At 40.2% G+C, this 21,529-nt stretch overlaps 1 long non-coding RNA gene across 1 annotated transcript; it reads right to left on the bottom strand.

Moving 5' to 3' along the window:
• Nucleotides 1-11,662: 11,662 nt before the first annotated feature.
• Nucleotides 11,663-18,984, bottom strand: LOC141277657 (uncharacterized). Its single transcript, XR_012329411.1, has 4 exons — nt 18,911-18,984; nt 12,276-12,364; nt 11,984-12,027; nt 11,663-11,863 (listed from the first exon to the last, which is right to left on the bottom strand). It is a non-coding gene; the product is annotated as an uncharacterized lncRNA (long non-coding RNA).
• Between the last annotated feature and the right edge of the window lie 2,545 nt (nt 18,985-21,529).

Consider the following 21,529-nt stretch of genomic DNA (forward strand, 5'->3'; position numbering starts at 1 on the left):
AGCACTGCAACGGATCGAGTGGTCTGACACTTGGTAATTTTGTAAATCTAAGTTTACTTCCTAGAGACAAAGCAAGACAGCAAAGACATGGCCAATTAAATAGTGGCATTGTGGTTTCCATCTTCGGTAGAGTTAATGCGTATCTGGTTTAACTCCGAGTGTGAACCATCACCTGGTTAGTTCTTTTTCTTTTTTTTCCTAATAAGACAACTGAGTGATTTAAAAATCCAATTTTCTTCTTTAGGGCTTCATCTATTTGCCATTCATTTCTAAATGGAAAACAGGCAAGCATAAACTATTGGTTATAAACTCAGCATATCAAAAAAGCCCACGTGAAGAGCTCCTTAACAATATAACGGAGAGCAGAATGTGTTACTAGCCTGAAATAAATTTTCATTAGGAAGGGTAAGGGTATCCAGCCGCCGAATGCTGATGTGAGATGGTTTACCTTGAATATCCTTCAGACCTGCTGCGGCGAGAACCAACAATGTAATAAGTTATTAGATTAAACTCCTTCTTTGAAAACAGTGACAGAATTACATGGGCTCTGATCATAATCATTGCTTCAAAAGACATGTCAAGGGAACCGGCTGCCTTAAGAAAATGTGGGATTTGAGGCAGTGAAGTTCTCTTGTAGAAAGAAGGTTGACTGTGGCCACAGCAGAAGTGAGTCGTCTTGGACTAAGAAAAAGTAGTTAAGATGTCACCTTGTACCTTGGAAAAATTAGCTGGGTTGCTTTTAGCCATTTAACTGTAGGTAGGCATGGCTGTCTGGTGTTCTCCGAAGCTTTTGAACCTCTACAGAAGACAAACTAGAGAGGAATTTGGAATGAATATTTATATTTTAGTTTTAAAGAAATAAACAACTTAGGATCTAAGTATGGACAAAGAAAGTCACCTGACATATCACTAAACAAAGGATGTTGAGGCCATCAAGCCCTCAGCCACTGCATCACCCCAAATATGCACCCTGAGGGGATTCAGGATGGAGAAAAGCAGGATGCTGGCCCTAGGTAGCTAAGGCGCATATCAAAGGAATGGCTTTAATGAGGCCAGACTCTTGCATCTTCCCATACATCTTTAACTTGAGGTGTTTGTTTTTTCTTTAATTAACAGTAATCTTTTGACATTCCTACTACCTGGTTTTTGTTGCAAAACCTCGTATATATCCAGGCTCCTCCCCTACCTCTTTGGAGCTGTCCCCCAGAGCTACCAGAGAGACTGTCTCCTGGGCTTAAGGTCTCAGGATGTCTGCCGAACGAAGCGTAATTCTCGACTTCTATAGCGTGCATTTCTTTTTCAATTGGCATAAGGAAATGATAAAAAAAATTAGTAAGCCCAGCAATCTGTGACTACGTTAACATGCCATGGTAAAAGGGAAATTGCAGATGTAATTAAATTTCAGAATCTTACATAGGGAGAGAGTCCTAGATTATTTAGGTAAATCCAGTCTAATCCCATGAGGTCTTAACAGCAGAGAACTATCTTGGTTTATAGGGTAGAGATACTGTGGCAGGAAAAAAAGTGTGAGCGATTCATAGCGTCAGAAGGGTTCAACCTGCCATTTCTTGAGAGTGAGGACAGCCTTAAGCAGCAAGGCAGGCACAGAGCTGACAGCCGGGACTTCTGCTGTACAACCGCGTGGCAGTGAATTCAGACAATAATGTATGAACTCGGAAGCCGGACTTCCCCAGAGCCTGTGTGAGGGATCACAGCCCTGCTGACACCTTGATTTTGACCCTGTGAGACTCTGAACAGAGGACACATCGCATCCACGCAGGGCCCAGACTTCTGTTTTTTTATTTTCACTTTATTGGAGTAGAGTTGATTGACAATGCTGTTACTTTCAGGTGTACAGCACAGTGATTCCATGATGCAAATACATATGTTCATTCTTTTTTAGATTCTTTTCTCATAGGTTATCACAGAATACTGGGTAGAGTTCCCTGTGCTATACAGCAGGTCCTTGTGGGTTACCTGTCATGCATAGTAGTGTGCATGTGTTCATCCCAGTCTCCCAGTTTATCCCTCCTCTCTCCCTATGCTTTCCCCTTTGGTAAACATAAGTTCGTTCCCCAAGCCTGTGAGTCTGTTTTCTAATAAATAAGTTCATTTGTATGGTTTTTTTTTTTAGATTCTTCATATAAGCAATATCATATGATATTTGTCTTTTTCTGTCTGACTTACTTCCCTTAGTATGATAACCTCTAGGTCCATCCATGTTGCTGCAAATGGCATTATTTCATTCTTTTTTATGGCTGAGTAATATTCCATTGTATAATATGTACCACATCTTCTTTATCCATTCATCTATCAGTGAACATTGAGGTTGCTTCCATGTCCTGACTATTGTAAATAGTGCTGCTATGAACATTGGGGTGCATGTACTTTTTCTAATTATGGTTTTCTCTGTATATATGACCAGAAGTGGGATTGCTGGATCATATGGTAGCTCTATTTTTAGTTTTCTGAGGAACCTCCATACTGTTCTCCATAGTGGCTGTATCAGTTTACATTCCCACCAACAGCGCAGGAGGGTTCCCTTTTCTCCACACCTTCTCCAGCATCTATTGTTTGTAGACTTTTTGGTGATGGCCATTCCGACCAGTGTGAGGTGATACCTCATTGTAGTTTTGTTTTGTTTTGTTTTTGTGGTACGAGGGCCTCTCACTGTTGTGGCCTCTCCCGTTGCGGAGCACAGGCTCCGGACGCGCAGGCCCAGCGGCCATAGCTCACGGGCCCAGCTGCTCCGCGGCATGTGGGATCTTCCCGGATCGGGGCACGAACCCGTGTCCCCTGCATCGGCAGGCGGACTCTCAACCACTGCGCCACCAGGGAAGCTCTCATTGTAGTTTTGATTCACATTTATCTGATAATTAGTGATGATGAGCATGTTTTCATGTGCTTTTTAGCCATCTGTATGTCTCCTCTGGAGAAATGTCTGTTTAGATCTTCTGCCCTGGGCCCTGACTGCTGACCCATGGCAACTGTGCGATAATAAATGACTGGTAGTTAAAGCTTCTAAATTTGTTGTACTTTGATGTAGCAGAGAGAAAAAACTGAGTGGGCCTCCTGAAGCTTTGTCACCCGATTTTTTTTTCTTTCAATTATCTTTTACGTATTATGAGAGATATATACGCTAGACGTATTGCAGACACATTGGCCCCAAAGTTAAGCCTCTCTGGACGCCCCCCCCCCCAACATCCTTTTCTTACCCCAATTCTCATCCGTGGCTAGAGTTTTTGAGGGCATTATACACATACACATTCTTTTCAGGTTCTTTTCCATTATAGGTTATTACAAAATATTGAGTATAGTTCCCTGTGCTATACAGTAGGACCTTGTTGTTTATTGTATATATAGTAATTTATATATTTTATATATGTTAAGTCCAAACTCCTAATTTATCCCTCCCCTCTTTCCCCCTTGGTAACCACACACCTGTTCTGTCTGTGAGTCTTGTTTCTGTTTCATATATATGTTCATGCGTGTCGTATTTTAGATTCCACATATAAGTGATATCATATGGTATTTGTCTTTGTCTATGTGACTTCACTTAGTATGATGATCTCCAGGTCCACCCATGTTGCTGCAAATGGCATTATTTCATTCTTTTTCATGGCTGAGTAATATTCCATTGTGTACTTGTACCGCATTTTCTTTATCCATTCCTCTGTGATGGACACTTACTTTGTTTCCATGTCTTGGCTATTGTTTCTATTTCCATGTTTTAAATCTCATCTCCATCAGTTGATTTCTCCTTTGTTGTGCCCGAGGGCCTCCTTTCTAGACTCTCATTTTATAAAATCAGTTGACTTTTGTGGTCTCCCCATTTGATCATCTCAGAAGATCTCAAATGTATCAAGCTCAAGAGAAAAGCTTAGATTGTTTTTCTCCCCGGGGGAGAAGGAGGGGGAGATGAGTAGCAGAAGCAGCAGCAGCAGCAGCTGCAGAAGAAGAAGGAGGACAGGGAGGGGGAGGAAAGTCGGAGAAGAAAGGCATGCATGTTGCCACGAGAGAAGAGGAAATACATCAGGGTTAGTCGCTGATCCATGGATTTAGTCCTGTCGGAGGCCACCTTCTCCCAGTGGACCCCCAGCCGGCTCAGGTGGTAAGTGGCCTCTTTGGGGGTGTTTTTGTTCGTTTGTTTTGTTTAGTTTTTTAAAATTTATTTATTAATTTTTGGCTGTGTTGAGTCTTCATTGCTGCACGTGGGCTTTCTCTAGTTGCGGCGAGCGGGGGCTACTCTTTGTTGCGGTGCGCGGGCTTCTCATTGAAATGGCTTCTCTTGTTGCGGAGCACGGGCTCTAGGCATGCGGGCTTCAGTAGTTGTGGCACGTGGGCTCAGTAGTTGTGGCTCGCGGGCTTAGTGGCTCCGCGGCATGTTGGATCTTCCCGGACCAGGGCTCAAACCCGTGTCCCCTGCATTGGCAGGCGGATTCTTCGGTACCGTGCCACCAGGGAAGTAAGTCTGCTCTTCCCTTGGGATTCTAGCATTCCCCTGGCATTGACAGTGTTCTCAGTAATATTCTCAAAGGAAATGTGAAATCCCTTCATTTTTTTCTTTTTTTTTTAATTTGCCACCCAGTGCACGTTAGCATCATCACATACTTTTATCCTAGTGTTCACTACACGTACAGCCCCGTAACTAATGTCTTTACCTTTCCCTCCTGAGTTCAATGTAAAGTGACATTTCCAAACAATAGACTGGTGCCGTCGTCTTCTCTCTGCTTTTTCTGGCCTTTCTCCTCTCCTGTTGATTCCTCGCTTCTCTGACCTCCTTCCTGCTTGTTTCTTCATCTCCTCCTAATCTCTTCTGCCCCCTCGTCGTCCCCCTCTGGTGCTTCTTCCTGAATCTTTACCTTAACCATCTCTTCTTCCTCAACACTGCCCTCATCTCCAACACACATCTGTGTTTTGTCTTGGGTGCATTTTCTGTTTTTCTCGCATCTCCTCAGTGACCCTTCAAGATGGATCTCATTCTTCTTTGTACACAAGGATATGATGGACTCTAGAAATAAGTTAACTCGCTGAAGCTCACACCCTTGGCAAGTGGCCAAGATGTTCAACGCCCCCCCCCCCCCCACCTGCATGCCCCAAGCATTCAACTCTGCCCGTGGTTACTCCCACCAGAAGTTACACCATCCCCTCTCTCATTTTACGATACTTTTTAAACAAAGCTCTAGCACATACCCCATCTTTCTTTGCAACCCTCCTCAGAAGAGTTCCTCGATCGTGTGAGTGCATTCGTCACCTTCTTTCTGCACCTTTATTCTCTCGAGTCCATTCCTATCAGACCACAGTCCCCAGGACGCCACAGAGCCATATTTTTTTAAGCCTTTATTGAATTTGTTACAATATTGCTTCTGTTCTATGTTTTTGTTTTCTGGCTGCAAGGCATGTGGGATCCCCCAACCGGGGATCGAACCCACCCCCCTTGCATTGGAAGGTGAAGTCCCAACCACTGGACCGCCAGGGAAGCCCCCGCAGAGCCATGTTTTACAATTTCTCCCCATGATCTCCTTGTGGCCAAACCCATTGGTCATCGCCCCGTCTTGCTCTCTCTGTCAGCTGCAACGGATCCTATTTTCCTGAAGTCTCACCAGCAGCCCCTCATCCACTCCGTTTGCTCTTTTTATCTTTATTTAAAAAAATTATTTCCTCTTTGCATTGCTTCCGCTCACCGTAACAAATGTCCTTTTTCCTTCCAATGAACATATACAGAAGTTGTGTATGATGGATGCCCTATATCTGGCTTATTCTTTATTCTTTTGTCTTATTCACTGAATTTTTATTCTCTTGGGGGACCAAAGCTTATGAACCTCGCTGTCTCTCATGGTCTCCAGCGTACTGAAGACTCTTACTAAAATATCTGTTAAATAAATAGAAGAGAGAATGGATTCTATCATTTCTTAACTGCGTAAAGTTGAACTTCTCTGTCGAGCTTAATAAAATCCACAGTAGGATGGTTTGTCATTTTCACGGTTAGTTTTCATCTTCGAGATAGTAACAGTAGCTGCATAATTCAGATTCCGTGGAACAGTCATCTATTTTTTTATTTTTTATCGTTTCTCATGTTATTTAAGTTTCTCTAATGAGTTTGAAAATTCCATTTCAGGTTGCAAATGAAAAATTTAATCATTGCTTTTCGGTTTAGAGGATCTCAACAGATGTCCCCAGTTCACTCTGTCTACATGTGGTCTTTTGATATTCTGATGCTGTGAGTTGGCACTTTTTCACTCCCCCATTTCTGCTTAGGGAACGCAACACTCCCTAAGTAAGATGTATTGTAACTGTGTCCACCTTCCCCAAATCCTGTACTTTTTTGCCTGTTGCCTACGGAATGAAAGTCAAAATATTTTAACCCGCTACTTCAGGTCTTCCACATCTAGGTAAAAATCTCACGTCAATTATTTTTAATTCCTCTGCAGCTCCACGATATCTGTGTTTTCATTTGCATTTTTCACATGAAAAACTAGAAGAGAATCAGAGGATAAAATGACTTTCCTAAAGTTTCATAGCAATTTAGAAATGAAGCCGAGACTGAATACCAGACCTGGCTCCCCACCAGGTTACAAAGCACGCACCCAACATGAAGTGAAGTTACGACGTTAGTTAAATTGTTGTGATGCAAAATGAAAAGACTGGATTTACACAATATGGGAAATCAAACCCTCCTATAAAATAGTTTTATGTTTTAAGTGTACTTCAAAATAATCCTTTACCATGAAAGCAAAAGTACATTACCATCTTTGAGGCAAATATGAATTAATGAATATTCTTCCACAGTTATGTTTCTGGAGCCTTGTTCAGTGCCTGCCACATAATGGAATAAATACCTTTGTTATCGTTACATGCAAAGGCATAATTGTGTGTATATGAATACATGTATGTATTTGTATCACAACTATTTAAGCAAGTTGATTTAAATGCATCATTATTGTTACTTGCAAAGACAATTTTATACAATACGTATATGTATCACATTTAAATTATATCAGAATTTAGGTTGTCTAATTTATTTTTTCAGTAGTGAGGTTTTTTTTTTAATAGAAGTATAGTTGAGGGCTTCCCTGGTGGCGCAGTGGTTGAGAGTCCGCCTGCCGATGCAGGGGACGCGAGTTCGTGCCCCGGTCCGGGAGGATCCCACATGCCGCGGAGCGGCTGGGCCCGTGAGCCATGGCCGCTGGGCCTGCGCGTCTGGAGCCTGTGCTCCGCAACGGGAGAGGCTACAACAGTGAGAGGCCTGCGTACCACAAAAAAAAAAAAAAAAAAAGAAGTATAGTTGATTTACAATGTTGCGTTACTTTCAGGAGTGCAGCAAAGCAAATCAGTTACACATATGCACATATATTCATTCTTTTTCAGGCTTTTCTCCATTATAGGTTATTAGAGGATACTGAGTATAGTTCCCTGTGCTCTACAGCAAGTCCTTGTTGTTTATGTATTTTATGTGTAGTAGTGAGTCTGTTAATCTCATACTCCTAATTTTTCACTCCCCCTTTTCCCATGTGATAACCATGTTTGTTTTCTATGTCTGTGAGTCTATTTCTGTTGCGTATAATTTCATTTGTATAATTTTTTTTAGATTCCACATATAAGTGATATCATATATTTGGTTTGCTTCACTCAGTATGGTAATCTCTAGGTTAGCTAATTTAAATATATGTCCTTGTTACACGCAGAAGTAGAGTTGCAGTTATAATATAAGTATCTATACGCAATTATACCTTTGCATGTAACAAGAATGTTTATATATACATATATGTATGCATTTATGTATATACACGTGTATCACCTTTTTTTTATTGGAGTATAATTGCTTTACAATGTTGTGTTAGTTTCTGCTGTACAATGAAGTGATTCAGCTCTATGTATACATACATCCCCTCCCTCTTGGACCTCCCCCCCCACCCCCATCCCACCCATCTAGGTCCCCACAGAGCACCGAGCTCAGGTCCCTGTGCTATACAGCACGTTCCCACTGGCTACCTATTTTACACATGGTAGTGTATTTATGTCAAACCTATTCTCCCAATTCATCCCACCCTCCCCTGCCCCCCATCCCCCTGCCATGTCCACACGTCCGTTCTCTCTGTCAGTGTCTCTATTCCTGCCCTGGAGATAGGTTAATCTGCACTGTTTTTCTAGATTCCACATATATGTATTAATAGATTATATTTGTTTTTCTCTTTCTGACTTACTTCACTCTGTATGATATGACAGTCTCTAGGTCCAGCCACATCTCTACAAATGACCCAATTTCGTTCCTTTTTATGGCTGAGTAAGATTCCATTCTATATATGTACCACATCTTCTTTATCCATTCCTCTGTCGATGGACACTTAGGTTTCTTCCATGACCTGGCTACTGTAAATAGTGCTGCAGTGAACGTTGGGGTGCATGTGTCTTTTTGAATTATGGTTTTCTCAGGGTATATGCTCAGTAGTGGGATTGCTGGGTCAGATGGTAGTTCTATTTTTAAAGTTTTTTAAGGGACCTCCATACTGTTCTCCATAGTGGCTGCACCAGTCTACATTCCCACCAACAGTCTAAGAGGATTCTCTTATACTTATACACCCTCTCCAGCATTTATTGTTTCTAGATTTTTAGATAATGGCCATTCTGACCAATGTGATGTGATACCTCATTGTAGTTTTGATTTGCATTTCTCTAATAATTAGCGATGTTGAGCGTCTTTTCATGTGCCTCTTGGCCATCTGTATGTCTTCTCTGGAGAAATGTCTATTTAGGTCTTCTGCCCAATTTTTGCTTGGATTGTTTGTTTTGATATTGAGCTGCCTGAGTGGTTTGTATATTCTGGACATTAATCTTTTGTCCCTTGCTTTGTTTGCAAATATTTTCTCCCGAGGGTTGTCTTTTCGTCTTGTTTATGGTTTCCTTTACTGTGCAAAAGCTTTTAAGTTTCATGAGGTCCCATTTGTTTATTTTTGTTTTTATTTTCATTAGTAGGTGGGTCAAAAAAGATCTTGCTGTGATCTATGTCAAAGAGTGTTCTTCCTATGTTTTCCTCTGAGTTTTATAGTGTCCTGTCTTACATTTAGGTCTTACATCCATTTTGAGTTTATTTTTGTGCATGAAGTGAGGGTGTGTTCTGATTTCATTCTTTTACGTGTAGCTGTCCAGTTTTCCCAGCACCACTTATTGAAGAGACTGTCTTTTCTCCATTGTATATTCTTGTCTCCTTTGTCATAGATTAGGTGACCATAGGTGCATGGGTTTACCTCTGGGTTTTCTATCCTGTACCACTGATGTATAATTCTGTTTTTGTGCTGTGTATCACCTTTTTATAACCATATTACAGTTGCAAATTTTTGAGGCTATGATTTTATCATAAATCAAGGTACATATGTTAAATATAAATATGTAAGTATATATAATGCACATATAGTCTTTTGTTTCCTTTCTGTCTACTCAGATTCTTGAGTTAATGTGAGCATAAGCCATTCAGAACAGGAAAAGTTAAACCGTATTGAAGAAGTACCACCTGCAGTACAGCCAAGTCTCTGTAAACTTGTACATCCACAAATCTACACCGTGATTAGGATCATGCTTTGTTCCTACCTACAGGCAGAAGCACACGTACCTCCTTGCCTTATTCTCTGATCCTTCCCCTGGATCTGTTGTGTCTTAACGGGATGATTTTGCCTTGTTTGGGAGTCACCCTCGAGGCAGAGTAACTTGATCTTACACAGCTGGTATCTTGCAGACGGTTACCGTGGGGTCACTGGGGTCTAGGGATTCATGAGGCGTGGCACAAATATCCTTCTGATAAGGCGTTGTGCTGTGCAGATGAGGAAGAGGGCAGCTGGCTGAGTTTTGTGCAGTTGATCTAGGATTTGGCTGGAAGGCAGCAGCCCCAAGAGGGACACAGCTTGCCAGGGTGAGGGAAAGTCAGGCTCACAGCCAGCTGCGGTACGCTGTCCACAAGCAAGTTCATGGACAGAGCAAGCAGAGGAAAAGGCAACAGCACCCCTGGGACAGGGGCTTCTGAGGGCTGGAAGAACAGCTGGGGTGAAAGGGTTGCTGAAGATGCAGGAAAAGATGGGCATTAGCCACTGCACATGCTGTCTCAGGTCCAACCTTCGCCAAAATATTCCCATCTTATCCCCACATGTATTTAGAGCCTTTTTAGGAAAATATTCCCTCTGCTTTCAGCTCCTAATAAAAGGACTGACATATAAAAACATTTTTATGAAATTAATAAAGGAATAACCGGGCTTCCCTGGTGGCGCAGTGGTTGGAGAGTCCGCCTCCCGATGCAGGGGACACGGGTTCGTGCCCCGGTCCGGGAAGATCCCACATGCCGCGGAGCGGCTGGGCCCGTGAGCCACGGCCGCTGAGTCTGCGCGTCCGGAGCCTGTGCTCCGCAACGAGAGGCCCCAACAGTGAGAGCCCGTGTACAGAGAAAAGAACAATATGACTAGTAAAGGAATAACCAAGTCTCCTCAGAATTAGATCGATGTAGGCTTGAATTAAGCTGTATGCCCTCTTTTTTAAAAGGCAACTAGCCCCAGTACACATTTATACATATGAAATCCCCAACATTCGACCATTTTTTCTCTATAAAACGACACTTTCATCCTTGAACAAAATAGGTTCGTTTATGACAAAGGAAAATGGGGACGGGCTTCGAAGTGACTTTGATGAGTTAAGAAAAGTGACAATGAAAGAAAAAGAAAAGCAAAGAGGCAACTATCTGGTTTAGACCTACTGTACAGCACAGGGAACTCTACTCAATACTCTAATAACCTACATGGGGAAGGAATCTAATAAACAGTGGATACATGTATAGGAATAACAGATTCACTTTGCTGTACAGCAGAAACTAACACAACATTAAAAATCTACTCCAGTAAAAATTATTTTTTAAAAATGCAGAGGGGGTCATGGCTCTATAGTATTTCACTGGCTAAACATCCCACACTTTATTTCTTCATTCTACTCTTTATGGACTTGTGTCGTTTTGATTTTTTAAAATTTTACTCTTACACACAGTATTTCTATGAACATTCGTATGTCATGCGTCCAAACGTACAAATGCAGGAAATTTTCTCATGTGCGTGTGTAGCATGCAGGTGATGACGGAGTATGAGGTTGGAAGTCAAATTTCATTTTCCTCTAACGGATATCAAATTGTGTCAACCAGCCTTTCCCCACTCCCATGAGTGCCACATCTATGATATACCAAATGTCATTTATGAATGAAAAAAAAATGCAGAGGGGGAAAAAAAATCCTCCAATGTAAGGACATGCCGACGTTCCTCTGTAGTTCTACCATAAGACAACTGTTTAAGGGCTTGTGAAAGTGCAGCTAAGGTGAACCAAATGGGTTGTATGGTTATATTCTATGTAATAATGGTTTCAGTGTCTGCAAAGGTTTCCGTTGCTATAAAGGTCTATCTAATTCTCCTTACAGAAAATTCTTATAAGGAGTAACGTATCGAGGTGTGTGTGCATGTTTCTGTGTATATATATCTAATGATTATATTTAATAGGTATAAGTCATTCATTCACCAGTTTAATAGCTGCTATTAACAGAGGCATTTGGCATTCAAAGACTTTTGTAAGAAAGGTATATATACAACCCAACTCATTTATAATTATCACTTTTTAGACATGTAATTTAAAGCACCAATTTTTAATAGCATTTAAAAATCAGTTTTAATATCACTGAATATTCAGAAAACGTGATACTGTATCATGTAACTATTTCTTGAGGGACACACCTTGCAAACCAGCTTGTCGGTATTAGCCTCAAAACCTTGACTCCTTGAGGGAAGGCTGTGTTTTTCCACTTTGTCTCACTATGTGCCCCAAGACATAGAGGAGTTCTGGGCTTCTGGTAGACAAAGAAAAAGTCATTTTTGAATGAAGGGAAGAAGAAAAGAATTGTGGGATCAGACGATCTGATCCCAAGGAAATCTCTCTGCCCGCATCATTTTCCCTGCCCCCTACTCACCATGAAACACACTCCAGGAGACTGGAAACACCAAAAACATCACTCTGAGGAAAAAAAAAAAAAATCTATTCTTTCTTGCTAAACTAACTTTTAAGCAAAACTCGATAGCAAGTTTAATACATTGCTTTTCACATTGTCAGTGATCGGTAAACATTTTTCCACTTCTCTTCTACAAGCTTTCACAAGTTTGCTTTTTTCACCATTTATTGACTAACTCCATAGTTTCCCACATCCATTCAAGTCTAAACGCTGTGAAAAAGCGAATCGTGCTTGCCCGATGCTCATACCGTACCTTGATGCTCCCTGGTACCCGTCCACTGATGTAGCCAGGGCTGACCCGTTAGTGATGGACCATATCGTCCATGGCACTGGAGTTAAGTGCTGTGGATAGAGCAAAGGTCTGTTAGATGTGGGTTCATGTCTCAAGAAGGCTGTGGGGTAGAGTGGATATAGCTCATAGAACTTATAGTTAATCGACTCTCTGGAACAAACGGTATCGAACACACAAAGAAACACGGATCTTTGGTGAAAACAAAGCAAAACAACAGGAACCAGTGGAGGGTTGTCCTCCGTCATGGAAGAGTTTCAGATTGTTTCCCACTCGTATTGTAGTTGGGAACACACTGAGGGGACATCAACAGAATGGTTTGCAATTGTCTTTCAGGAACAATCCCTCATTTCCAAGGGCTCTTTGGTTCCTGCATACTGTAAAACTCCTAGAGGAAAACGCAGGCAGGACACTGACATAAAATGTAGCAATATCTTTTTGGATCTGTCTCCTGAGGCTCAGAAAACAAAAGGAGAAATAAACAAATGGGACCTGATTAGACTTAAAAGCTTTGGCACAGCAAAGGAAACCATCGGCAAAACGCCAAGACAACCTACTGATTGGGAGAAAATATTTGCAAATGATACAATCGATAAGGGGTTAATTAATTAATATTAATAATATTAATAATATTAATAAATAATTAATTAATATTAATTAATATAAAATTAATTAATTAATATCCAAAAATATACACAGCTCATACAATATGAAAACAAGTTCAATTAAAAAGTGGACAGAAGACCTGAATATTTTTAAAAAGGAAATGGATATCCCTTCAGAAAGAGTTAAATCATAAGTGTGTGCGCGCGCACGTGCATGTGTTTTTATATACATATATATACCTGTAACAACAGACTATGTATATGTACATATGTAAATGTATATGTGTATACGTATAGTATGTTTTTACAGGTATCTATATGTGTGTTATATATGTGTTTGTATATATATGATGTCTTACTAGGAAAAGCTACATATTCTAATGTCAGTAAAATCATGTTTAATGCATAAACCAAAATTTTGAAAGTGTTCCTATATGTGTCACTCATGGTAATGTAAATGAATCAGTTGCAATCACCTATAAAGACATAAAGATAGTGATTTCACTTGAAAAATACTGATTAAATTCAGCCCTTAAGAATGCATAGATAAAATAAATGATTCAGGAAGGTTAAAGGAAAACAAAGACCAGTTGTGGCCTGGAGCGAGGCAGATCAAAAGGAAGCAGAGGGAATTACATTAATACGATGCAAAACAGAAGTTACAGAAAACACAGTAAATAAAAATGTATCCCATTTACACACATGTACCATTCAGAGTAAAGCTATTTATTGCCGTGAACCTTTGAGAAGGAAACTATTCATAAATGTAAGAATGATGGAAAATCCTCTCTCAAAAGTTGTTTGTTTCAGTCAAATTAGCATGAAACAAACATGTTCATCAGACGCTCCACTCTCTTCCATAACTTACTAGTCGATTTTTCTATTCAACTTTTCCCAATTGGTTCATACACAGATATACATATCTATATATCCTGCATTCTAATGTTTTGTCAATTAAAATGATTGCAAACAGCTTCTATAAGTGTGTGGCTTCTTTTCCTTTCCTTTCCGTCTTAGTTTGAATGTAGACGAATTAGTTTCAAGATGTACCATTTCCACCTTCATTCAGTTCCAATATTTTCTAATTTAAATGATCGTGCTGTCATGGTCCCACTGGTTACTGAGGAGAGAGGGGATTAATTTTCAAACTTTTGTGTAACTCGTCCTCCCATTTCTTCAGACTGGCTTTATAATTCGCGATGTGTTCATTTGCTGTTAAAGTTCTGTGGGACTCAGAGACGCATGTTGAGTCTCCGGTTTGGGGGCAGTCGTGTTCTACACATGCACCTTAGGAAATGTATTCATTGTGCGTTAGCTGTACTATACAAATGCTCCGTGTTTTCTCTTGATGTAGTCTGCTTAATGTACCAATTGCCACGAGCAGAAAGTTAACTCACTAAGGTTATGGATTGGTCGAGTTCTCATTGTTACGCCAAATGTGCTTCAAGTATTGATGCGCTGCTAATAAATATAAACAAGTTTAGACTTGGTGTATCTTCCTGGAGCAGTGAACTTCTTAGCAATACGTAGTTACCCTGTATTTTCTTTTAATTGAATTTGATTTATAATATTAGTTTCTGGAATACAGCAAAGTGATTCAGTTATATATATATATATTTTTCAGATTATTTTCCATTATAGGTTATTATAGGATTCTGAGTATAGTTCCCTGTGCTACACAGTAAATCCTTGTGTATCTATTTTATGTACAGTAGTTTGTATCTGTTAATCCCAAACACCTAATTTACCCCTTCCCCTTCGGTAACCATAATTTTGTTTTCTATGTCTACTGACCCTCTTTACGTGGAATAATCCTTTGTGACTTCTAGTTCATTTTCTCCAATATCAACAGTTACATCCACCTACTCTTGAGCAGCAGATATGTGACATTTCTTTTTCCATCTAGTTGCTTCTTACATCTGTGTTCTCTGCAAACAGCATACAGATGCATTTTCTGATAACCCAGTCCTCCAGTTGTCATCTTGGAATAGGAAAATTGATTTGATTAGCATTTGGTAGGATGTTGATGTATCTGTGCGCTTTCTACCCTCTTTCATCTTACACGGCTCCCCTTCCATAGCCATCCTCCTTTCTTTGATTCTTTGCAACTAGCCCTCCAGTTTTTCCTGTTACATTTCCAGAAGTTATATATACCCTCTGTGCATGATTTTAATGACTTCTCTAGATACTTTAATGCACATATTTAAGTCCTAAAGTAATCTACATCATTCGTGTGTATCAACTCGAATCAAATCCCCAAGTGTTAGGCTGCTGCAGCCTTTCATGTGTATCATTATACAATCTAAACTTTGTTTAGATTTTTCCCCACGTTTGCTTCTTCCCCCCTCCCTCCGCATTCTCTGCATTTCTCTTTGAATATGTTCTTTCTTTAACGCATCCTTTATTGAATATGTTCTAATTATTTAATGCATCCTTTAGACTTCACTGAAGAAAGCAGTGTTATCGGCAGACCTCTCCTTTTTGTTGTCTAAAAATACCTTTACTTCCTGTTTGCCTTAAAAGGAGCTTCTCTGGACATACAATCCTAGGTTGACAGTTATTTTCATTCAGAGTTTTGAAGGTATGCATAATTCCAGTGGCTACTCGTTTCCACGAGAAGTCAGGAGACAGTCTAGTTTTTTTCTACTAAAGGTAGAAACGTGGCTCTTCCCTCTACAGCTCCTTTAACATCTGTGTTCTGTGTTCTTTGCTTCTTTGATGACAACATACCTTGCCTTGGATTTTTTTTTTTCATTTACACTCTCAGATAGGTTGTGTCTCCATCCAGGCAATGGTGTCTTGCTTCTGTTCTTGAAATTTCTTAATCATTGTGCGTTTGATACTACCTTCTTCCCAATCTCTCTATCATGTCTTTGTAAAACTCTAATTACATGTAGGCAGTGATTTCTCACCCCCTTTGTTCTATGTCTTTTAATGCCTCTTTCCTACTTTCCCTTTTTTTTGGGGGGGGGTCTTTTTTGCAACATTCTTTCTAATGTGCCCCAGTCTACCCTCTGGCTTACTAATTTTCTCTTCATTTGCTGTTTAAGTCAATCGTTTTGCAAGTCGGCTGGCAAAATTGTGGCTATAACCTTGTTTCTTCATCATATTTCCCATGCATATTTTATTTCTTCTAATATTTTACACGTACTTCTTTTTCATTTGGACTTTTAGGGGCCCGACTGCTTTTGCATTTGCAGACCTCTTTCTGTGGGTTGTTGTTTCTGCTTCTCTCCTGGTGCCTCTTTTCCTTGGATGATTTTTTGGTTTTTGTTTGTTTTTGTGGGGATGTTTAGATGAGTTGGTGTTCCTGGCACTGTATTTATAGGAATTCTTTGAGGATTCCATTTGAAGTGCATCCCTCTGAAGAAAATGTCAGTGTGTTTCTACCAAGCCTTTGGAGGTACATCCAGTTTAGAACTATTTTAAGCTATGGTTTCAATTTAGGATTTTCAGGCAAACAAATGGAATGAATTCTGGTGGCAAAGACACACAGGTAAAGGATTTTCTTGGACGTATCGGGGGGAGATTCTGGTTTTTTCTCATTCATTCGTTCATTCATTCATTTATTTCTCTTCATCCACACCGAGCTCAGATTGGGAAGTATTCTCAACGATGTGCTTTTCAACAAGACTTCCCTCGTATGATATCACTTATATGTGGAATCAAAAAAGTACAGCAAACTAGTGAATATAACAAAAAGAAGCAGACTCACAGATCTAGAGAACAAACTAGTGGTTACCAGCGGGGAGGGGCAGGATGGGGGAGGGGAGTAAGAGGTACAAACGATTACGTTTAGAATAAGCTACAAGGACGTATTGTACAACACGAAGAATATAACCCACATTTTACAATAACTATAAATGGAGTATAACCTTTAAAATCTGTGCATCACCATATTGGACACCTGTAACTGATGATTTGTAGAGCAACTATACCTCAATTTAAATCAAAAAGAAGATTTCCCTTACATACTGTTCATTTTCTGCAAATGCACACTTCTTTTGGGGATCTTAGTGTTTGGGGCTTGTTTTTGGATGCCTGCCTAACCTTCTTGGACCAGACGATGTTTCCATCCCTTTCTCCTACTCCCTTATATGTGCTCGTGTACAAACCAGCATTTACGTTACCAGGGTTGGCACGTGCATATACGAAAGGGAAAATTCCCAGTTCCCAATTCCATTTCTTCTTTGGACTTTTGCTCCCTTTCATTTCTCTCATCTCTGAGGAATATACTCCTCTTTCCAGCTGCTCTGTGATGATTTATTTATTCGTTTAAAAAATTTCCCCGCAGTCTGTTGACTCTGAGGTTTTATGTAAAACAGACTTTCTGCCATGTTTGGGTGGCATGTGCTCCTTATACTCTGACTGTTTTGTCTGGCTTCGACATAGCTTTCTTGGTATTAAGAAGTATCAGGAACGTAATCCTTTTTAATAGAAAGCATATTTTCTGTCAATTAACAATTTGGAAAGGGTAGGAAAGGAAGTTAAACATTTTTGCTCAGTCCAACAGCATGATTTCTTTCATTTTATCTGTTGCAATGCAATCTCACATTAAGAAATAAAGTATGGGGACCTCCCTGGTGTGGCAGTAGTTAAGAATCTGCCTGCCAATGCAGGGGACACGGGTTAGATCCCTGGTCCGGGAAGATCCCACATGCCATGGAGCAGCTAAACTCATGCGCCACAACTACTGAAGCCCACGCTCTGCAACAAGGGAAGCTACTGCAATGAGAAGCCCGTGTACTGCAAGGAAGAGCAGCCTCTGCTCGCCGCAACTGGAGAAAGCCTGCGTGCAGCAACGAAGACCTAATGCAGCCAAAAATAAACAAGTAAATAATTTTTTTTGCAGTACGCGGGCCTCTCACTGTTGTGGCCCCTCCCGTTGCGGAGCACAGGCTCCGGACGCGCAGGCTCAGCGGCCGTGGCTCACCGGCCCAGCCGCTCCGCGGCATGTGGGATCTTCCCGGACCGGGGCACGAACCCGCGTCCCCTGCATCGGCAGGCGGACTCTCAACCACTGCGCCACCAGGGAAGCCCAATAATTTTTTTAAAAAAAGAAGAAATAAAGTATGTCTAGGGATGTTTCTTGCCTATTGTTGCTTCAGTTTGTTTCAAGTACAGGTCATGCTCTGCACCAGGAAAAATGCCTACCAGTTTCTTCTTTTACATCCTGTTGGCATACCCTTCTGCACTACTAAAATGTTAGGACTGATCATGGGATCTCAGTTTAATTCATGAACCTTGCTAATGCCAGGATTACTCCCCAACACTGGGACAATATACATTTCCTCCTTGGACAGCAGATTCCAAGCTGAGGAAGGAACTTCAGGAACAGCTTTATGAACCCGTCTCTCTCTTTCTACCTCACCCCTCTCCCCACCTCTGTCCTGCCCTCTGTAATACGCAGGTATGATCTTTATTAAGATGTATGCATTTCAAACTGTTTATCGAGTTAAAATTTACATACTATGCGATTCACCCATTTAACGGGTCAATGCCATGGTTTTTTAATAGTCTCTCAGATTTGTGCAGCTATCACCGTAATCCACTTTTAGAATATTTTTGTTACCTTAAAAAAAAACCCACACTCCTTAGCAATCACCTCCCAACCCTAGGCAACCAGCAATCTACTTTCTGTCACTATAGACTTACCTATTCTGCACACATCATATAAATGGAATCATATATTATACTATGTGATCTTCTGTGCGGGGTTTATTTGACTTGACATCAGGTTATGCACGTCCTCGCACGCAACATGACTTCATGTCTGTTAAGTGTTGAATGGTATTTCATTGTATGCACAGACCATATTTTTTCTATGCATTTATCTGATGACGGACATTGGGGTGGTTTCCACTTTTTAAGCTGTGATGAATTAATGATGCTGTGAACATTCGTGTACAGGTTTTTGTGTAGATGTGTTTTCCTTGCTTTTCTGTGTATACCTAGCAATGGATTTGTAGGGTCATAGGATCACTCCATACTTACTGGAGGCACTGCCAGATTGTTTCCCAAGACAGACGTACCACTTTATGTTCTCACCAGCCATGGGCAACAGTTCCAATTTCCCTAAATCCTCTCCAACACTTGGTATTGTCTTCTTGACTGTAGAGTGTGTGTGTGTGTGTGTGTGTGTGTGTGTGTGTGTGTGTGTGTGTGTGTGTGTGTGTGAAGTAGTATCTCATTGTGGTTTTGTTTCCCTGATGGCTTACACATATCATCTTTTTTAAAATTAATTTTTATTGGAGCATAGTTGATTTACAATGTTGTGTTAGTTTCAGATGTACAGCAAAGTGAATCAGTTTTACGTATACCCACTCTTTTTTAGATTCTTTTCCCATATAGGTCATTACAGAGTACTGAGTAGAGTTCCCTGTGCTATACACTAGGTCTTTATTAGTTATCTATTTTATATATAGTTGTGTGTATATGTCAATCCCAATCTCCCAATGTATCCCTCCCCTGCCACCTACCCCCTGGTAACCATGAGTTTGTTTTCTACATCTGTGACTCCATTTCTGTTTTGTAAATAGGTTCATTTGTACCTTTTTTTTAGATTCCATATATAAGCGATATGATATGATGTCTTTTTCTGACTTACCTCTCTCAGTATAACAATCTCTCGGCCCATCCACGTCCCTGCAAGTGGCGTTATTTTGTTGTCTTTATGGCTGAGTAGTATTCCATTGTATATATGGACCACACCTTCTTTAGCCATTCATGTGTTGATGGACATTTAGGTTGCTTCCATGTCTTTGCTACTGTAAATAGTGCTGCTGTGGACATTGGGGTACATGTATCCTTTTGAATTACGGTTTTCTCCAGGAATATGTCCAGGAGTGGGATTGCTGGGTTGTATGGTAGTTCTAGTTTTAGATTTTTAAGGAACCTCCATACTGTTCTACACAGTGGCTGCACCATTTTACAGTCCCACCAACAGTGTAGGAAGGTTCCCTTTTCTCCACACCCTCTCCAGCATTTGTTATTTGTAGATTTTTTGATGATGGCCATTCTGACTGGTGTGGTAGCATTGTATTGGTAGTTTTGATTTGCATTTCTCTGATAATTAGTGGTCTTCTCTGGATATATGACCAGTAGTGGGATTGCTGGGTCCTATGGTAATTCTAATTTTAGGTTTTTAAGGAACCTCCATGCTGTTCTCCATAGTGGCTGCACCAATTTACATTCCCACCAACAGTGCAGGAGGGCTCCCTTTTCTTCACACCCTCTCCAGCTTTTATTGTTTGTAGACATTTTGATGATGGCCATTTTGACCCGTGTGAGATGATACCTGATTGTAGTTTTGATTTGCATTTCTCTGATAATTAGTGATATTGAGCGTCTTTTCATGTGCTCTTGGCCATCTGTATGTCCTCTTTGGAGAAATGTCTATTTAGATCTTCTGCCAATTTCTTGGATTGGGTTGTGTTTTTTGATACTGAGCTGCATGAGCTATTTATATATTTTGGAGATTAATCCCTTGTCAGTCGCTTTGTCTGGAAATATTGTCTCCCATTCTGTGGGCTGTCTTTTCATTCTGCTTATGGTCATATATCATCTCGATGGGGAATAATCCAGACATTTTAAAGCCTCTTCTCTATAAAGCTTCCTATGGTGCTTCCCCTACATTTTTATTTATTATTTGTTTAATTTCTATAAGTCTTGATTGAGGAAGCTTTTGGAAGACAGAATCCAACTCATTGTTTCCTTCTCAATTTTCAGTGGATTATAAAATCGTTGGTCAAATTTTCATGAAGATGGTCCTTGCATAAATACATATATTTTCAGTATACTGGAGAAAAATGAGAAATAAAAATGCATATTTTTCCTCACGAGAATATAATAAGTTGATGATGATGGTGGTGGTGGTGATGAGTTCTATTATTTCCATAGGTAACAAATACATTCATAGCCCTTCATTTCTTCTATAAGGTAACTGTGGGGGGGTTTTCTCCTCTTGTATCAAAGTTTATAGCAATAATTTACAACGTAGAACACTGCGTTTTCTGACCAGCACTTGTTCTTGTGTCTCTCTGTAATTTTCATGTCTATATGATCACAAGCATGGGGATAACTGCCAATCAATCACATTTCATGAACTATGACCAGTGAGGAATGCAAGAAAGAACAGCTCACAGGCAAAATGTCTATTTTATTGCAGTTTATTCTAAAATACAACAAATTTTAATCTATGTTCTATCTTGATCAACAGACTCAGTATGCATTCTAAAATGTATTCTAAAGTAGAAAGTATTCAACTTCGCCAAAAATTGTTACACCATCCGCCACTGGGCGTGAAAACAAACTAAACCGTAAACACTTTTTATTTGATTCTCCTTGGAGGAGCAGTGCATAAACAGCTTCTCTGGGGATTAGATAAGGTAGTTGATTTACTGAATTTAGTTAAAATGTTACATTCCAATGCATGCGTGACTTGAGATTAATCCTATTCTTTTTCTATGGAGGGAGTCCTGCCTTTTATTGGCTTAGAAACATCTGATAACCTTGGCCACAAGATCAACTCATGGAATGGTAAGCAAGTTACTGAAATATGATTATCATTTCTATTTGTTTTTGCATGTAGGAGAGACTTAGAAGGTTCACAGG

Source organism: Tursiops truncatus, chromosome X, assembly GCF_011762595.2.
Source record: "Tursiops truncatus isolate mTurTru1 chromosome X, mTurTru1.mat.Y, whole genome shotgun sequence".
In the NCBI taxonomy this organism is placed as follows: Eukaryota; Metazoa; Chordata; class Mammalia; order Artiodactyla; family Delphinidae; genus Tursiops; species Tursiops truncatus.